The sequence below is a fragment of the Phyllobates terribilis genome, unplaced genomic scaffold, assembly GCF_046119375.1.
Source record: "Phyllobates terribilis strain yellow unplaced genomic scaffold, ASM4611937v1 Scaffold_377__1_contigs__length_1856515, whole genome shotgun sequence".
Taxonomy (NCBI): domain Eukaryota; kingdom Metazoa; phylum Chordata; class Amphibia; order Anura; family Dendrobatidae; genus Phyllobates; species Phyllobates terribilis.
Genome location: NW_027363137.1, coordinates 698,918 through 715,315, shown reverse-complemented (window position 1 = coordinate 715,315; position 16,398 = coordinate 698,918). Strand labels below are relative to the sequence as shown.

The following is a 16,398-nucleotide window of genomic DNA, read 5'->3' as shown; positions in this document are numbered from 1 at the left end:
CAGACAGTATGACACAGGAGAGGATTAGATACACTGCTCAGCAGACAGTATCACACCGGATAGGATTAGATACACAGCTCAGCAGACAGTATCACACAGGAGAGGATTAGATACACAGCTCATCAGACAGTATCACACAGGAGAGGATTAGATACACAGCTCAGCACACAGTATCACACAGGAAAGGATTAGATACACAGCTCAGCAGAGAGTATCGCACAGGAGAGGATTAGATACACAGCTCAGCAGCCGGTATCACACAGGAGAGGATTAGATACACTGCTCAGCAGATGGTATCACACAGGAGAGGATTAGATACACGGTTGAGCAGACAGTATCACACAGGGTAGGATTAGAGATACAGCTCAGCAGACAGTATCACACAGCATAGGATTAGATACACAGCTCAGCAGACAGTATCACACAGCATAGGATTAGATACACAGCACAGCAGTCAGTATCACACAGGAGAGTATTAGATACACGGATCAGCAGATGGTATCAAACAGGATGGAATTAGATACACTGCTCAGCAGACAGTATCACACAGGACAGGATTAGATACACAGCTCAGCTGACAATATCACACAGGAGAGGATTAGATACACAGCTCACTTGACAGTATCACACAGTAGAGGATTAGATACACAGCTCAGCAGACAGTATCACACAGGAAAGAATTAGATACACAGCTCAGCAAACATTATCACACAGGAGAGGATTAGATACATAGCTCAGCAGACAGTATCACACAGGAGAGGATTAGATACACGGCTCAGCAGACGGTATCACACAGGAGAGGATTAGATACACAGCTCAGCAGACAGTATCACACAGGAAAGGATTAGATACACAGCTCAGCAGATGGTATCACACAGGATAGGATTAGATACACAACTCAGCTGACAGTATCACACAGCACAGGATTAGATACAAAGCTCAGCAGATAGTATCACACAGGAGTGGATTAGATACACGGCTCAGCAGACAGTATCACACAGGAGTGGATTAGATACACAGCTCAGCAGACAGTATCACACAGGAAAGAATTAGATACACAGCTCAGCAAACATTATCACACAGGAGAGGATTAGATACATAGCTCAGCAGACAGTATCACACAGGAGAGGATTAGATACACGGCTCAGCAGACGGTATCACACAGGAGAGGATTAGATACACAGCTCAGCAGACAGTATCACACAGGAAAGGATTAGATACACAGCTCAGCAGATGGTATCACACAGGATAGGATTAGATACACAACTCAGCTGACAGTATCACACAGCACAGGATTAGATACAAAGCTCAGCAGATAGTATCACACAGGAGTGGATTAGATACACGGCTCAGCAGACAGTATCACACAGGGCGGGATTAGATACACGGCTCAGCAGACAGTATCACACAGGATAGGATTAGATACACAGTTCATCAGACAGTATCACACAGGAGTGGATTAGATACACGGCTCAGCAGACAGTATCGCACAGGGCGGGGTTAGATACACAGCTCAGCAGACAGTATCACACAGGAGTGGATTAGATACACGGCTCAGCAGACAGTATCACACAGGATAGGATTAGATACACAGTTCATCAGACAGTATCACACAGGAGTGGATTAGATACACGGCTCAGCAGACAGTATCGCACAGGGCGGGATTAGATACACGGCTCAGCAGACAGTATCACACAGCATAGGATTAGATACACTGCTCAGCAGATAGTATCACACAGGATAGGATTAGATGCACAGCTCAGCAGACAATATCGCACAGGGGAGGATTAGATACATAGCTCAGCGGACTGTATCACACAGGACAGGATTAGATACACAGCTCAGCAGACAGTATCACACAGGAGAGGATTAGATACACAGCTCAGCAGATGGTATCACACAAGATAGAAATTTTAAGCGCAGCAGAGTAACCAGCGCACATACCTGTTAGCTCAGGTGAGTTTAAAAGGCTGCTGTTGATAACAAGGGCATTTGCTAAATAGATGGTGTGTGTGCAACAATATACTGAAAGGTCAATTATATTGTGCAGCTTATCTCACCACCTGTAGTTATTTAGGTGAAAGCTCCAAAATGCTTGCCTAATATGTCTGTTTATCCAAAAGGAAGTAAAAAGGGAGAGCTAGAAAGATAGCATTGCATCACATTACATGGCAATGCAATGCACAGTTGCTGAAGTTGAACCAAAATGAGCTTGTAATCTGGCTTCTGCAACTTTGAACATGAAAAATCCAATGAGGAGAAGAAAAGCAAAGCCAAAGAGTCCATCCCAAAATCCGACAAACAAGCAAAATGAACAAAAAACATTGAATTCAATTCTTTCTGATTTTAGAAACTGCATTAAAGAAGGGGTGCACCGGTCCTGGAGATACTGCAATACCAGGTCAATGCGTGGAGTGGACAGAGCAAGCTCTTTTTCCATCTCCCTGTTCTAAAAATCCATTTAATATATGGTCCCCAGATAGGGGACGTATCAGATATTAAACTGATAAGAACAGATTTTTTTTTTTTTTTTTTTTTTTGAAAGCCCGAATTCGTGTACAAAACCCGAGTGCGCTTAAAAAAGTGACAAGTGCCACAAAAAAAGTGCACTAGGATGCTGGTCTTCTTGAAACCCTCTCCAAAAGGAGAAGGGTCCCCCAAACCATTCCCCGTCCCTCCGAGCCAAAAGGCCACAGCGAGGAACAGGGACAAAAAGCCACCTCCAGCCGAAGCCAGAGGCGACCCAATCTTACCCCCAGCACCTGCCCGAGTTCTCACCCGAGCAAGGCACTGGGAGCTAAAGACTGTGCTCCCCTCCCGGAAGAGGGGAGCCAACAACGCTCTCCTCCCGAAAGAGGAGAGCCAGGGGGGTTCAGGGGGGAGCGGAACCTGATGGCCACACACTCCCCCCCTAGACCTGCCAAGAGAGGAACCCGTAAGGGAACCGCATCCCGACAAAATCCTAGTAGGACGTGACACACGTGAATAATTGGACACACAGTGACAAAGAAATTAAATAAATAGTGAAGGTTTCACAGTATAATACTGCCCGGACCTTCGACCGGGAATTGAAAAATTCCCCATCCTAAGGCCAGAAGGCCCGGAATAAGGGTGTGTGCGAAGAAAGAAAATTTGAAGTGCTTGTGCAAATGTGCCATAAACTCAAGTGGGGTTCCCAATCCCAGTGAGTTAAGGCACCCCAGGGTCACCACTCCTGGGGCACTTCACACTTCGGGCTTTCGATCTTCCCCGGCCCAATGGCGTCGATCCTGGGGGGCCATGCTTTCCACCAGATGACTATATTAGCCACCTGGCGTACTAACAAGCGCCTAAACCCCAGTGTGCATAATGTATCAATCTACTAGGGCGGCCAACATCCAAAACCGCCTTTTCGAAAGATACTACACTTGATCTTAGCCAAAAGGCCGAGAAGCGATAACCAGAATTGGTTTCAAACTACGGAGCCACCCAAGGATCCTGAAAAGTCCATTTGTGGAGATGAGCTCCTGGACTCCCGTTAAGAAGACATGTTGTCAACCTCTAGATCCCTTACATGCCTGCACTTTTCGGCTTGCTGCTGCTGCAATCCACGCGTTTTAGATCTGCATAACTCCACCTCTTTAAACACAGCACCTTCACCCCCTGCTGTTCCCACCCGCCTCAACACCGTTGGAAGGGAGGAGAACCAATTAAGGCGGGGGGTGGGGTGGAACGAGCAGCTGTCTACCCTTAGCAGGAGGGCTCCTGATTACATACCTCTCCTGCTGCTGCTGCTGCTGGCTGTCCAGCAGCAGACTGAAGGTGGCTGCTGCTGTGCACAGGTATATAAAGGCTCAGAGCCTATTATGACACGCGCAGCCAGCGTTCCATTGCCACATTCCATCTACTGCAGGCAGGATACCTGGCTGGCTGAATGTCGCTGAGAAGCTCACAGAGACCGCCATAAGCAACAGTTTAACAGAATGCCACAGACTAATCAACCAAACTTTTTGGGTTGGGTTCTCTTTTATAGTCTGCAGGCATTAAATGAAAGAAGTCAGTGTTCCAGCAGAAGGAGACAACGTTTCAGAAAAGGCATTGTAGCAAACCAAAAAAGAAATTTTAAGCGCAGCAGAGTAACCAGCGCACATACCTGTTAGCTCAGGTGAGTTTAAAAGGCTGCTGTTGATAACAAGGGCATTTGCTAAATAGATGGTGTGTGTGCAACAATATACTGAAAGGTCAATTATATTGTGCAGCTTATCTCACCACCTGTAGTTATTTAGGTGAAAGCTCCAAAATGCTTGCCTAATATGTCTGTTTATCCAAAAGGAAGTAAAAAGGGAGAGCTAGAAAGATAGCATTGCATCACATTACATGGCAATGCAATGCACAGTTGCTGAAGTTGAACCAAAATGAGCTTGTAATCTGGCTTCTGCAACTTTGAACATGAAAAATCCAATGAGGAGAAGAAAAGCAAAGCCAAAGAGTCCATCCCAAAATCCGACAAACAAGCAAAATGAACAAAAAACATTGAATTCAATTCTTTCTGATTTTAGAAACTGCATTAAAGAAGGGGTGCACCGGTCCTGGAGATACTGCAATACCAGGTCAATGCGTGGAGTGGACAGAGCAAGCTCTTTTTCCATCTCCCTGTTCTAAAAATCCATTTAATATATGGTCCCCAGATAGGGGACGTATCAGATATTAAACTGATAAGAACAGATACTACACTTGATCTTAGCCAAAAGGCCGAGAAGCGATAACCAGAATTGGTTTCAAACTACGGAGCCACCCAAGGATCCTGAAAAGTCCATTTGTGGAGATGAGCTCCTGGACTCCCGTTAAGAAGACATGTTGTCAACCTCTAGATCCCTTACATGCCTGCACTTTTCGGCTTGCTGCTGCTGCAATCCACGCGTTTTAGATCTGCATAACTCCACCTCTTTAAACACAGCACCTTCACCCCCTGCTGTTCCCACCCGCCTCAACACCGTTGGAAGGGAGGAGAACCAATTAAGGCGGGGGGTGGGGTGGAACGAGCAGCTGTCTACCCTTAGCAGGAGGGCTCCTGATTACATACCTCTCCTGCTGCTGCTGCTGCTGGCTGTCCAGCAGCAGACTGAAGGTGGCTGCTGCTGTGCACAGGTATATAAAGGCTCAGAGCCTATTATGACACGCGCAGCCAGCGTTCCATTGCCACATTCCATCTACTGCAGGCAGGATACCTGGCTGGCTGAATGTCGCTGAGAAGCTCACAGAGACCGCCATAAGCAACAGTTTAACAGAATGCCACAGACTAATCAACCAAACTTTTTGGGTTGGGTTCTCTTTTATAGTCTGCAGGCATTAAATGAAAGAAGTCAGTGTTCCAGCAGAAGGAGACAACGTTTCAGAAAAGGCATTGTAGCAAACCAAAAAAGAAATTTTAAACGCAGCAGAGTAACCAGCGCACATACCTGTTAGCTCAGGTGAGTTTAAAAGGCTGCTGTTGATAACAAGGGCATTTGCTAAATAGATGGTGTGTGTGCAACAATATACTGAAAGGTCAATTATATTGTGCAGCTTATCTCACCACCTGTAGTTATTTAGGTGAAAGCTCCAAAATGCTTGCCTAATATGTCTGTTTATCCAAAAGGAAGTAAAAAGGGAGAGCTAGAAAGATAGCATTGCATCACATTACATGGCAATGCAATGCACAGTTGCTGAAGTTGAACCAAAATGAGCTTGTAATCTGGCTTCTGCAACTTTGAACATGAAAAATCCAATGAGGAGAAGAAAAGCAAAGCCAAAGAGTCCATCCCAAAATCCGACAAACAAGCAAAATGAACAAAAAACATTGAATTCAATTCTTTCTGATTTTAGAAACTGCATTAAAGAAGGGGTGCACCGGTCCTGGAGATACTGCAATACCAGGTCAATGCGTGGAGTGGACAGAGCAAGCTCTTTTTCCATCTCCCTGTTCTAAAAATCCATTTAATATATGGTCCCCAGATAGGGGACGTATCAGATATTAAACTGATAAGAACAGATACTACACTTGATCTTAGCCAAAAGGCCGAGAAGCGATAACCAGAATTGGTTTCAAACTACGGAGCCACCCAAGGATCCTGAAAAGTCCATTTGTGGAGATGAGCTCCTGGACTCCCGTTAAGAAGACATGTTGTCAACCTCTAGATCCCTTACATGCCTGCACTTTTCGGCTTGCTGCTGCTGCAATCCACGCGTTTTAGATCTGCATAACTCCACCTCTTTAAACACAGCACCTTCACCCCCTGCTGTTCCCACCCGCCTCAACACCGTTGGAAGGGAGGAGAACCAATTAAGGCGGGGGGTGGGGTGGAACGAGCAGCTGTCTACCCTTAGCAGGAGGGCTCCTGATTACATACCTCTCCTGCTGCTGCTGCTGCTGGCTGTCCAGCAGCAGACTGAAGGTGGCTGCTGCTGTGCACAGGTATATAAAGGCTCAGAGCCTATTATGACACGCGCAGCCAGCGTTCCATTGCCACATTCCATCTACTGCAGGCAGGATACCTGGCTGGCTGAATGTCGCTGAGAAGCTCACAGAGACCGCCATAAGCAACAGTTTAACAGAATGCCACAGACTAATCAACCAAACTTTTTGGGTTGGGTTCTCTTTTATAGTCTGCAGGCATTAAATGAAAGAAGTCAGTGTTCCAGCAGAAGGAGACAACGTTTCAGAAAAGGCATTGTAGCAAACCAAAAAAGAAATTTTAAGCGCAGCAGAGTAACCAGCGCACATACCTGTTAGCTCAGGTGAGTTTAAAAGGCTGCTGTTGATAACAAGGGCATTTGCTAAATAGATGGTGTGTGTGCAACAATATACTGAAAGGTCAATTATATTGTGCAGCTTATCTCACCACCTGTAGTTATTTAGGTGAAAGCTCCAAAATGCTTGCCTAATATGTCTGTTTATCCAAAAGGAAGTAAAAAGGGAGAGCTAGAAAGATAGCATTGCATCACATTACATGGCAATGCAATGCACAGTTGCTGAAGTTGAACCAAAATGAGCTTGTAATCTGGCTTCTGCAACTTTGAACATGAAAAATCCAATGAGGAGAAGAAAAGCAAAGCCAAAGAGTCCATCCCAAAATCCGACAAACAAGCAAAATGAACAAAAAACATTGAATTCAATTCTTTCTGATTTTAGAAACTGCATTAAAGAAGGGGTGCACCGGTCCTGGAGATACTGCAATACCAGGTCAATGCGTGGAGTGGACAGAGCAAGCTCTTTTTCCATCTCCCTGTTCTAAAAATCCATTTAATATATGGTCCCCAGATAGGGGACGTATCAGATATTAAACTGATAAGAACAGATACTACACTTGATCTTAGCCAAAAGGCCGAGAAGCGATAACCAGAATTGGTTTCAAACTACGGAGCCACCCAAGGATCCTGAAAAGTCCATTTGTGGAGATGAGCTCCTGGACTCCCGTTAAGAAGACATGTTGTCAACCTCTAGATCCCTTACATGCCTGCACTTTTCGGCTTGCTGCTGCTGCAATCCACGCGTTTTAGATCTGCATAACTCCACCTCTTTAAACACAGCACCTTCACCCCCTGCTGTTCCCACCCGCCTCAACACCGTTGGAAGGGAGGAGAACCAATTAAGGCGGGGGGTGGGGTGGAACGAGCAGCTGTCTACCCTTAGCAGGAGGGCTCCTGATTACATACCTCTCCTGCTGCTGCTGCTGCTGGCTGTCCAGCAGCAGACTGAAGGTGGCTGCTGCTGTGCACAGGTATATAAAGGCTCAGAGCCTATTATGACACGCGCAGCCAGCGTTCCATTGCCACATTCCATCTACTGCAGGCAGGATACCTGGCTGGCTGAATGTCGCTGAGAAGCTCACAGAGACCGCCATAAGCAACAGTTTAACAGAATGCCACAGACTAATCAACCAAACTTTTTGGGTTGGGTTCTCTTTTATAGTCTGCAGGCATTAAATGAAAGAAGTCAGTGTTCCAGCAGAAGGAGACAACGTTTCAGAAAAGGCATTGTAGCAAACCAAAAAAGAAATTTTAAACGCAGCAGAGTAACCAGCGCACATACCTGTTAGCTCAGGTGAGTTTAAAAGGCTGCTGTTGATAACAAGGGCATTTGCTAAATAGATGGTGTGTGTGCAACAATATACTGAAAGGTCAATTATATTGTGCAGCTTATCTCACCACCTGTAGTTATTTAGGTGAAAGCTCCAAAATGCTTGCCTAATATGTCTGTTTATCCAAAAGGAAGTAAAAAGGGAGAGCTAGAAAGATAGCATTGCATCACATTACATGGCAATGCAATGCACAGTTGCTGAAGTTGAACCAAAATGAGCTTGTAATCTGGCTTCTGCAACTTTGAACATGAAAAATCCAATGAGGAGAAGAAAAGCAAAGCCAAAGAGTCCATCCCAAAATCCGACAAACAAGCAAAATGAACAAAAAACATTGAATTCAATTCTTTCTGATTTTAGAAACTGCATTAAAGAAGGGGTGCACCGGTCCTGGAGATACTGCAATACCAGGTCAATGCGTGGAGTGGACAGAGCAAGCTCTTTTTCCATCTCCCTGTTCTAAAAATCCATTTAATATATGGTCCCCAGATAGGGGACGTATCAGATATTAAACTGATAAGAACAGATACTACACTTGATCTTAGCCAAAAGGCCGAGAAGCGATAACCAGAATTGGTTTCAAACTACGGAGCCACCCAAGGATCCTGAAAAGTCCATTTGTGGAGATGAGCTCCTGGACTCCCGTTAAGAAGACATGTTGTCAACCTCTAGATCCCTTACATGCCTGCACTTTTCGGCTTGCTGCTGCTGCAATCCACGCGTTTTAGATCTGCATAACTCCACCTCTTTAAACACAGCACCTTCACCCCCTGCTGTTCCCACCCGCCTCAACACCGTTGGAAGGGAGGAGAACCAATTAAGGCGGGGGGTGGGGTGGAACGAGCAGCTGTCTACCCTTAGCAGGAGGGCTCCTGATTACATACCTCTCCTGCTGCTGCTGCTGCTGGCTGTCCAGCAGCAGACTGAAGGTGGCTGCTGCTGTGCACAGGTATATAAAGGCTCAGAGCCTATTATGACACGCGCAGCCAGCGTTCCATTGCCACATTCCATCTACTGCAGGCAGGATACCTGGCTGGCTGAATGTCGCTGAGAAGCTCACAGAGACCGCCATAAGCAACAGTTTAACAGAATGCCACAGACTAATCAACCAAACTTTTTGGGTTGGGTTCTCTTTTATAGTCTGCAGGCATTAAATGAAAGAAGTCAGTGTTCCAGCAGAAGGAGACAACGTTTCAGAAAAGGCATTGTAGCAAACCAAAAAAGAAATTTTAAGCGCAGCAGAGTAACCAGCGCACATACCTGTTAGCTCAGGTGAGTTTAAAAGGCTGCTGTTGATAACAAGGGCATTTGCTAAATAGATGGTGTGTGTGCAACAATATACTGAAAGGTCAATTATATTGTGCAGCTTATCTCACCACCTGTAGTTATTTAGGTGAAAGCTCCAAAATGCTTGCCTAATATGTCTGTTTATCCAAAAGGAAGTAAAAAGGGAGAGCTAGAAAGATAGCATTGCATCACATTACATGGCAATGCAATGCACAGTTGCTGAAGTTGAACCAAAATGAGCTTGTAATCTGGCTTCTGCAACTTTGAACATGAAAAATCCAATGAGGAGAAGAAAAGCAAAGCCAAAGAGTCCATCCCAAAATCCGACAAACAAGCAAAATGAACAAAAAACATTGAATTCAATTCTTTCTGATTTTAGAAACTGCATTAAAGAAGGGGTGCACCGGTCCTGGAGATACTGCAATACCAGGTCAATGCATGGAGTGGACAGAGCAAGCTCTTTTTCCATCTCCCTGTTCTAAAAATCCATTTAATATATGGTCCCCAGATAGGGGACGTATCAGATATTAAACTGATAAGAACAGATACTACACTTGATCTTAGCCAAAAGGCCGAGAAGCGATAACCAGAATTGGTTTCAAACTACGGAGCCACCCAAGGATCCTGAAAAGTCCATTTGTGGAGATGAGCTCCTGGACTCCCGTTAAGAAGACATGTTGTCAACCTCTAGATCCCTTACATGCCTGCACTTTTCGGCTTGCTGCTGCTGCAATCCACGCGTTTTAGATCTGCATAACTCCACCTCTTTAAACACAGCACCTTCACCCCCTGCTGTTCCCACCCGCCTCAACACCGTTGGAAGGGAGGAGAACCAATTAAGGCGGGGGGTGGGGTGGAACGAGCAGCTGTCTACCCTTAGCAGGAGGGCTCCTGATTACATACCTCTCCTGCTGCTGCTGCTGCTGGCTGTCCAGCAGCAGACTGAAGGTGGCTGCTGCTGTGCACAGGTATATAAAGGCTCAGAGCCTATTATGACACGCGCAGCCAGCGTTCCATTGCCACATTCCATCTACTGCAGGCAGGATACCTGGCTGGCTGAATGTCGCTGAGAAGCTCACAGAGACCGCCATAAGCAACAGTTTAACAGAATGCCACAGACTAATCAACCAAACTTTTTGGGTTGGGTTCTCTTTTATAGTCTGCAGGCATTAAATGAAAGAAGTCAGTGTTCCAGCAGAAGGAGACAACGTTTCAGAAAAGGCATTGTAGCAAACCAAAAAAGAAATTTTAAGCGCAGCAGAGTAACCAGCGCACATACCTGTTAGCTCAGGTGAGTTTAAAAGGCTGCTGTTGATAACAAGGGCATTTGCTAAATAGATGGTGTGTGTGCAACAATATACTGAAAGGTCAATTATATTGTGCAGCTTATCTCACCACCTGTAGTTATTTAGGTGAAAGCTCCAAAATGCTTGCCTAATATGTCTGTTTATCCAAAAGGAAGTAAAAAGGGAGAGCTAGAAAGATAGCATTGCATCACATTACATGGCAATGCAATGCACAGTTGCTGAAGTTGAACCAAAATGAGCTTGTAATCTGGCTTCTGCAACTTTGAACATGAAAAATCCAATGAGGAGAAGAAAAGCAAAGCCAAAGAGTCCATCCCAAAATCCGACAAACAAGCAAAATGAACAAAAAACATTGAATTCATTTCTTTCTGATTTTAGAAACTGCATTAAAGAAGGGGTGCACCGGTCCTGGAGATACTGCAATACCAGGTCAATGCGTGGAGTGGACAGAGCAAGCTCTTTTTCCATCTCCCTGTTCTAAAAATCCATTTAATATATGGTCCCCAGATAGGGGACGTATCAGATATTAAACTGATAAGAACAGATTTTTTTTTTTTTTTTTTTTTTGAAAGCCCGAATTCGTGTACAAAACCCGAGTGCGCTTAAAAAAGTGACAAGTGCCACAAAAAAAGTGCACTAGGATGCTGGTCTTCTTGAAACCCTCTCCAAAAGGAGAAGGGTCCCCCAAACCATTCCCCGTCCCTCCGAGCCAAAAGGCCACAGCGAGGAACAGGGACAAAAAGCCACCTCCAGCCGAAGCCAGAGGCGACCCAATCTTACCCCCAGCACCTGCCCGAGTTCTCACCCGAGCAAGGCACTGGGAGCTAAAGACTGTGCTCCCCTCCCGGAAGAGGGGAGCCAACAACGCTCTCCTCCCGAAAGAGGAGAGCCAGGGGGGTTCAGGGGGGAGCGGAACCTGATGGCCACACACTCCCCCCCTAGACCTGCCAAGAGAGGAACCCGTAAGGGAACCGCATCCCGACAAAATCCTAGTAGGACGTGACACACGTGAATAATTGGACACACAGTGACAAAGAAATTAAATAAATAGTGAAGGTTTCACAGTATAATACTGCCCGGACCTTCGACCGGGAATTGAAAAATTCCCCATCCTAAGGCCAGAAGGCCCGGAATAAGGGTGTGTGCGAAGAAAGAAAATTTGAAGTGCTTGTGCAAATGTGCCATAAACTCAAGTGGGGTTCCCAATCCCAGTGAGTTAAGGCACCCCAGGGTCACCACTCCTGGGGCACTTCACACTTCGGGCTTTCGATCTTCCCCGGCCCAATGGCGTCGATCCTGGGGGGCCATGCTTTCCACCAGATGACTATATTAGCCACCTGGCGTACTAACAAGCGCCTAAACCCCAGTGTGCATAATGTATCAATCTACTAGGGCGGCCAACATCCAAAACCGCCTTTTCGAAAGATACTACACTTGATCTTAGCCAAAAGGCCGAGAAGCGATAACCAGAATTGGTTTCAAACTACGGAGCCACCCAAGGATCCTGAAAAGTCCATTTGTGGAGATGAGCTCCTGGACTCCCGTTAAGAAGACATGTTGTCAACCTCTAGATCCCTTACATGCCTGCACTTTTCGGCTTGCTGCTGCTGCAATCCACGCGTTTTAGATCTGCATAACTCCACCTCTTTAAACACAGCACCTTCACCCCCTGCTGTTCCCACCCGCCTCAACACCGTTGGAAGGGAGGAGAACCAATTAAGGCGGGGGGTGGGGTGGAACGAGCAGCTGTCTACCCTTAGCAGGAGGGCTCCTGATTACATACCTCTCCTGCTGCTGCTGCTGCTGGCTGTCCAGCAGCAGACTGAAGGTGGCTGCTGCTGTGCACAGGTATATAAAGGCTCAGAGCCTATTATGACACGCGCAGCCAGCGTTCCATTGCCACATTCCATCTACTGCAGGCAGGATACCTGGCTGGCTGAATGTCGCTGAGAAGCTCACAGAGACCGCCATAAGCAACAGTTTAACAGAATGCCACAGACTAATCAACCAAACTTTTTGGGTTGGGTTCTCTTTTATAGTCTGCAGGCATTAAATGAAAGAAGTCAGTGTTCCAGCAGAAGGAGACAACGTTTCAGAAAAGGCATTGTAGCAAACCAAAAAAGAAATTTTAAGCGCAGCAGAGTAACCAGCGCACATACCTGTTAGCTCAGGTGAGTTTAAAAGGCTGCTGTTGATAACAAGGGCATTTGCTAAATAGATGGTGTGTGTGCAACAATATACTGAAAGGTCAATTATATTGTGCAGCTTATCTCACCACCTGTAGTTATTTAGGTGAAAGCTCCAAAATGCTTGCCTAATATGTCTGTTTATCCAAAAGGAAGTAAAAAGGGAGAGCTAGAAAGATAGCATTGCATCACATTACATGGCAATGCAATGCACAGTTGCTGAAGTTGAACCAAAATGAGCTTGTAATCTGGCTTCTGCAACTTTGAACATGAAAAATCCAATGAGGAGAAGAAAAGCAAAGCCAAAGAGTCCATCCCAAAATCCGACAAACAAGCAAAATGAACAAAAAACATTGAATTCAATTCTTTCTGATTTTAGAAACTGCATTAAAGAAGGGGTGCACCGGTCCTGGAGATACTGCAATACCAGGTCAATGCGTGGAGTGGACAGAGCAAGCTCTTTTTCCATCTCCCTGTTCTAAAAATCCATTTAATATATGGTCCCCAGATAGGGGACGTATCAGATATTAAACTGATAAGAACAGATACTACACTTGATCTTAGCCAAAAGGCCGAGAAGCGATAACCAGAATTGGTTTCAAACTACGGAGCCACCCAAGGATCCTGAAAAGTCCATTTGTGGAGATGAGCTCCTGGACTCCCGTTAAGAAGACATGTTGTCAACCTCTAGATCCCTTACATGCCTGCACTTTTCGGCTTGCTGCTGCTGCAATCCACGCGTTTTAGATCTGCATAACTCCACCTCTTTAAACACAGCACCTTCACCCCCTGCTGTTCCCACCCGCCTCAACACCGTTGGAAGGGAGGAGAACCAATTAAGGCGGGGGGTGGGGTGGAACGAGCAGCTGTCTACCCTTAGCAGGAGGGCTCCTGATTACATACCTCTCCTGCTGCTGCTGCTGCTGGCTGTCCAGCAGCAGACTGAAGGTGGCTGCTGCTGTGCACAGGTATATAAAGGCTCAGAGCCTATTATGACACGCGCAGCCAGCGTTCCATTGCCACATTCCATCTACTGCAGGCAGGATACCTGGCTGGCTGAATGTCGCTGAGAAGCTCACAGAGACCGCCATAAGCAACAGTTTAACAGAATGCCACAGACTAATCAACCAAACTTTTTGGGTTGGGTTCTCTTTTATAGTCTGCAGGCATTAAATGAAAGAAGTCAGTGTTCCAGCAGAAGGAGACAACGTTTCAGAAAAGGCATTGTAGCAAACCAAAAAAGAAATTTTAAACGCAGCAGAGTAACCAGCGCACATACCTGTTAGCTCAGGTGAGTTTAAAAGGCTGCTGTTGATAACAAGGGCATTTGCTAAATAGATGGTGTGTGTGCAACAATATACTGAAAGGTCAATTATATTGTGCAGCTTATCTCACCACCTGTAGTTATTTAGGTGAAAGCTCCAAAATGCTTGCCTAATATGTCTGTTTATCCAAAAGGAAGTAAAAAGGGAGAGCTAGAAAGATAGCATTGCATCACATTACATGGCAATGCAATGCACAGTTGCTGAAGTTGAACCAAAATGAGCTTGTAATCTGGCTTCTGCAACTTTGAACATGAAAAATCCAATGAGGAGAAGAAAAGCAAAGCCAAAGAGTCCATCCCAAAATCCGACAAACAAGCAAAATGAACAAAAAACATTGAATTCAATTCTTTCTGATTTTAGAAACTGCATTAAAGAAGGGGTGCACCGGTCCTGGAGATACTGCAATACCAGGTCAATGCGTGGAGTGGACAGAGCAAGCTCTTTTTCCATCTCCCTGTTCTAAAAATCCATTTAATATATGGTCCCCAGATAGGGGACGTATCAGATATTAAACTGATAAGAACAGATACTACACTTGATCTTAGCCAAAAGGCCGAGAAGCGATAACCAGAATTGGTTTCAAACTACGGAGCCACCCAAGGATCCTGAAAAGTCCATTTGTGGAGATGAGCTCCTGGACTCCCGTTAAGAAGACATGTTGTCAACCTCTAGATCCCTTACATGCCTGCACTTTTCGGCTTGCTGCTGCTGCAATCCACGCGTTTTAGATCTGCATAACTCCACCTCTTTAAACACAGCACCTTCACCCCCTGCTGTTCCCACCCGCCTCAACACCGTTGGAAGGGAGGAGAACCAATTAAGGCGGGGGGTGGGGTGGAACGAGCAGCTGTCTACCCTTAGCAGGAGGGCTCCTGATTACATACCTCTCCTGCTGCTGCTGCTGCTGGCTGTCCAGCAGCAGACTGAAGGTGGCTGCTGCTGTGCACAGGTATATAAAGGCTCAGAGCCTATTATGACACGCGCAGCCAGCGTTCCATTGCCACATTCCATCTACTGCAGGCAGGATACCTGGCTGGCTGAATGTCGCTGAGAAGCTCACAGAGACCGCCATAAGCAACAGTTTAACAGAATGCCACAGACTAATCAACCAAACTTTTTGGGTTGGGTTCTCTTTTATAGTCTGCAGGCATTAAATGAAAGAAGTCAGTGTTCCAGCAGAAGGAGACAACGTTTCAGAAAAGGCATTGTAGCAAACCAAAAAAGAAATTTTAAGCGCAGCAGAGTAACCAGCGCACATACCTGTTAGCTCAGGTGAGTTTAAAAGGCTGCTGTTGATAACAAGGGCATTTGCTAAATAGATGGTGTGTGTGCAACAATACACTGAAAGGTCAATTATATTGTGCAGCTTATCTCACCACCTGTAGTTATTTAGGTGAAAGCTCCAAAATGCTTGCCTAATATGTCTGTTTATCCAAAAGGAAGTAAAAAGGGAGAGCTAGAAAGATAGCATTGCATCACATTACATGGCAATGCAATGCACAGTTGCTGAAGTTGAACCAAAATGAGCTTGTAATCTGGCTTCTGCAACTTTGAACATGAAAAATCCAATGAGGAGAAGAAAAGCAAAGCCAAAGAGTCCATCCCAAAATCCGACAAACAAGCAAAATGAACAAAAAACATTGAATTCAATTCTTTCTGATTTTAGAAACTGCATTAAAGAAGGGGTGCACCGGTCCTGGAGATACTGCAATACCAGGTCAATGCGTGGAGTGGACAGAGCAAGCTCTTTTTCCATCTCCCTGTTCTAAAAATCCATTTAATATATGGTCCCCAGATAGGGGACGTATCAGATATTAAACTGATAAGAACAGATACTACACTTGATCTTAGCCAAAAGGCCGAGAAGCGATAACCAGAATTGGTTTCAAACTACGGAGCCACCCAAGGATCCTGAAAAGTCCATTTGTGGAGATGAGCTCCTGGACTCCCGTTAAGAAGACATGTTGTCAACCTCTAGATCCCTTACATGCCTGCACTTTTCGGCTTGCTGCTGCTGCAATCCACGCGTTTTAGATCTGCATAACTCCACCTCTTTAAACACAGCACCTTCACCCCCTGCTGTTCCCACCCGCCTCAACACCGTTGGAAGGGAGGAGAACCAATTAAGGCGGGGGGTGGGGTGGAACAAGCAGCTGTCTACCCTTAGCAGGAGGGCTCCTGATTACATACCTCTCCT

At 45.7% G+C, this 16,398-nt stretch overlaps 10 non-coding genes and 2 pseudogenes across 10 annotated transcripts; all 12 read right to left on the bottom strand.

The window, feature by feature from the left end:
* Positions 1-2,364: 2,364 nt before the first annotated feature.
* On the bottom strand, positions 2,365-2,551 carry LOC141223780 (U2 spliceosomal RNA). The gene has a single exon (XR_012291333.1). It is a non-coding gene; the product is annotated as a U2 spliceosomal RNA (small nuclear RNA).
* A 794-nt stretch (positions 2,552-3,345) lies between these two features.
* Positions 3,346-3,437, bottom strand: LOC141223819 (U2 spliceosomal RNA; annotated as a pseudogene).
* Positions 3,438-4,552: 1,115 nt separating this feature from the next.
* On the bottom strand, positions 4,553-4,743 carry LOC141223700 (U2 spliceosomal RNA). Its single transcript, XR_012291262.1, has one exon. It is a non-coding gene; the product is annotated as a U2 spliceosomal RNA (small nuclear RNA).
* Positions 4,744-5,858: 1,115 nt separating this feature from the next.
* On the bottom strand, positions 5,859-6,049 carry LOC141223699 (U2 spliceosomal RNA). The gene has a single exon (XR_012291261.1). It is a non-coding gene; the product is annotated as a U2 spliceosomal RNA (small nuclear RNA).
* Positions 6,050-7,164: 1,115 nt separating this feature from the next.
* On the bottom strand, positions 7,165-7,355 carry LOC141223698 (U2 spliceosomal RNA). The gene has a single exon (XR_012291260.1). It is a non-coding gene; the product is annotated as a U2 spliceosomal RNA (small nuclear RNA).
* Positions 7,356-8,470: 1,115 nt separating this feature from the next.
* On the bottom strand, positions 8,471-8,661 carry LOC141223697 (U2 spliceosomal RNA). The gene has a single exon (XR_012291259.1). It is a non-coding gene; the product is annotated as a U2 spliceosomal RNA (small nuclear RNA).
* Positions 8,662-9,776: 1,115 nt separating this feature from the next.
* Positions 9,777-9,967, bottom strand: LOC141223705 (U2 spliceosomal RNA). Its single transcript, XR_012291267.1, has one exon. It is a non-coding gene; the product is annotated as a U2 spliceosomal RNA (small nuclear RNA).
* A 1,115-nt stretch (positions 9,968-11,082) lies between these two features.
* Positions 11,083-11,268, bottom strand: LOC141223776 (U2 spliceosomal RNA). The gene has a single exon (XR_012291329.1). It is a non-coding gene; the product is annotated as a U2 spliceosomal RNA (small nuclear RNA).
* Positions 11,269-12,062: 794 nt separating this feature from the next.
* On the bottom strand, positions 12,063-12,154 carry LOC141223818 (U2 spliceosomal RNA; annotated as a pseudogene).
* A 1,115-nt stretch (positions 12,155-13,269) lies between these two features.
* Positions 13,270-13,460, bottom strand: LOC141223695 (U2 spliceosomal RNA). Its single transcript, XR_012291258.1, has one exon. It is a non-coding gene; the product is annotated as a U2 spliceosomal RNA (small nuclear RNA).
* A 1,115-nt stretch (positions 13,461-14,575) lies between these two features.
* Positions 14,576-14,766, bottom strand: LOC141223694 (U2 spliceosomal RNA). The gene has a single exon (XR_012291257.1). It is a non-coding gene; the product is annotated as a U2 spliceosomal RNA (small nuclear RNA).
* A 1,115-nt stretch (positions 14,767-15,881) lies between these two features.
* LOC141223693 (U2 spliceosomal RNA) lies at positions 15,882-16,072 on the bottom strand. The gene has a single exon (XR_012291256.1). It is a non-coding gene; the product is annotated as a U2 spliceosomal RNA (small nuclear RNA).
* Between the last annotated feature and the right edge of the window lie 326 nt (positions 16,073-16,398).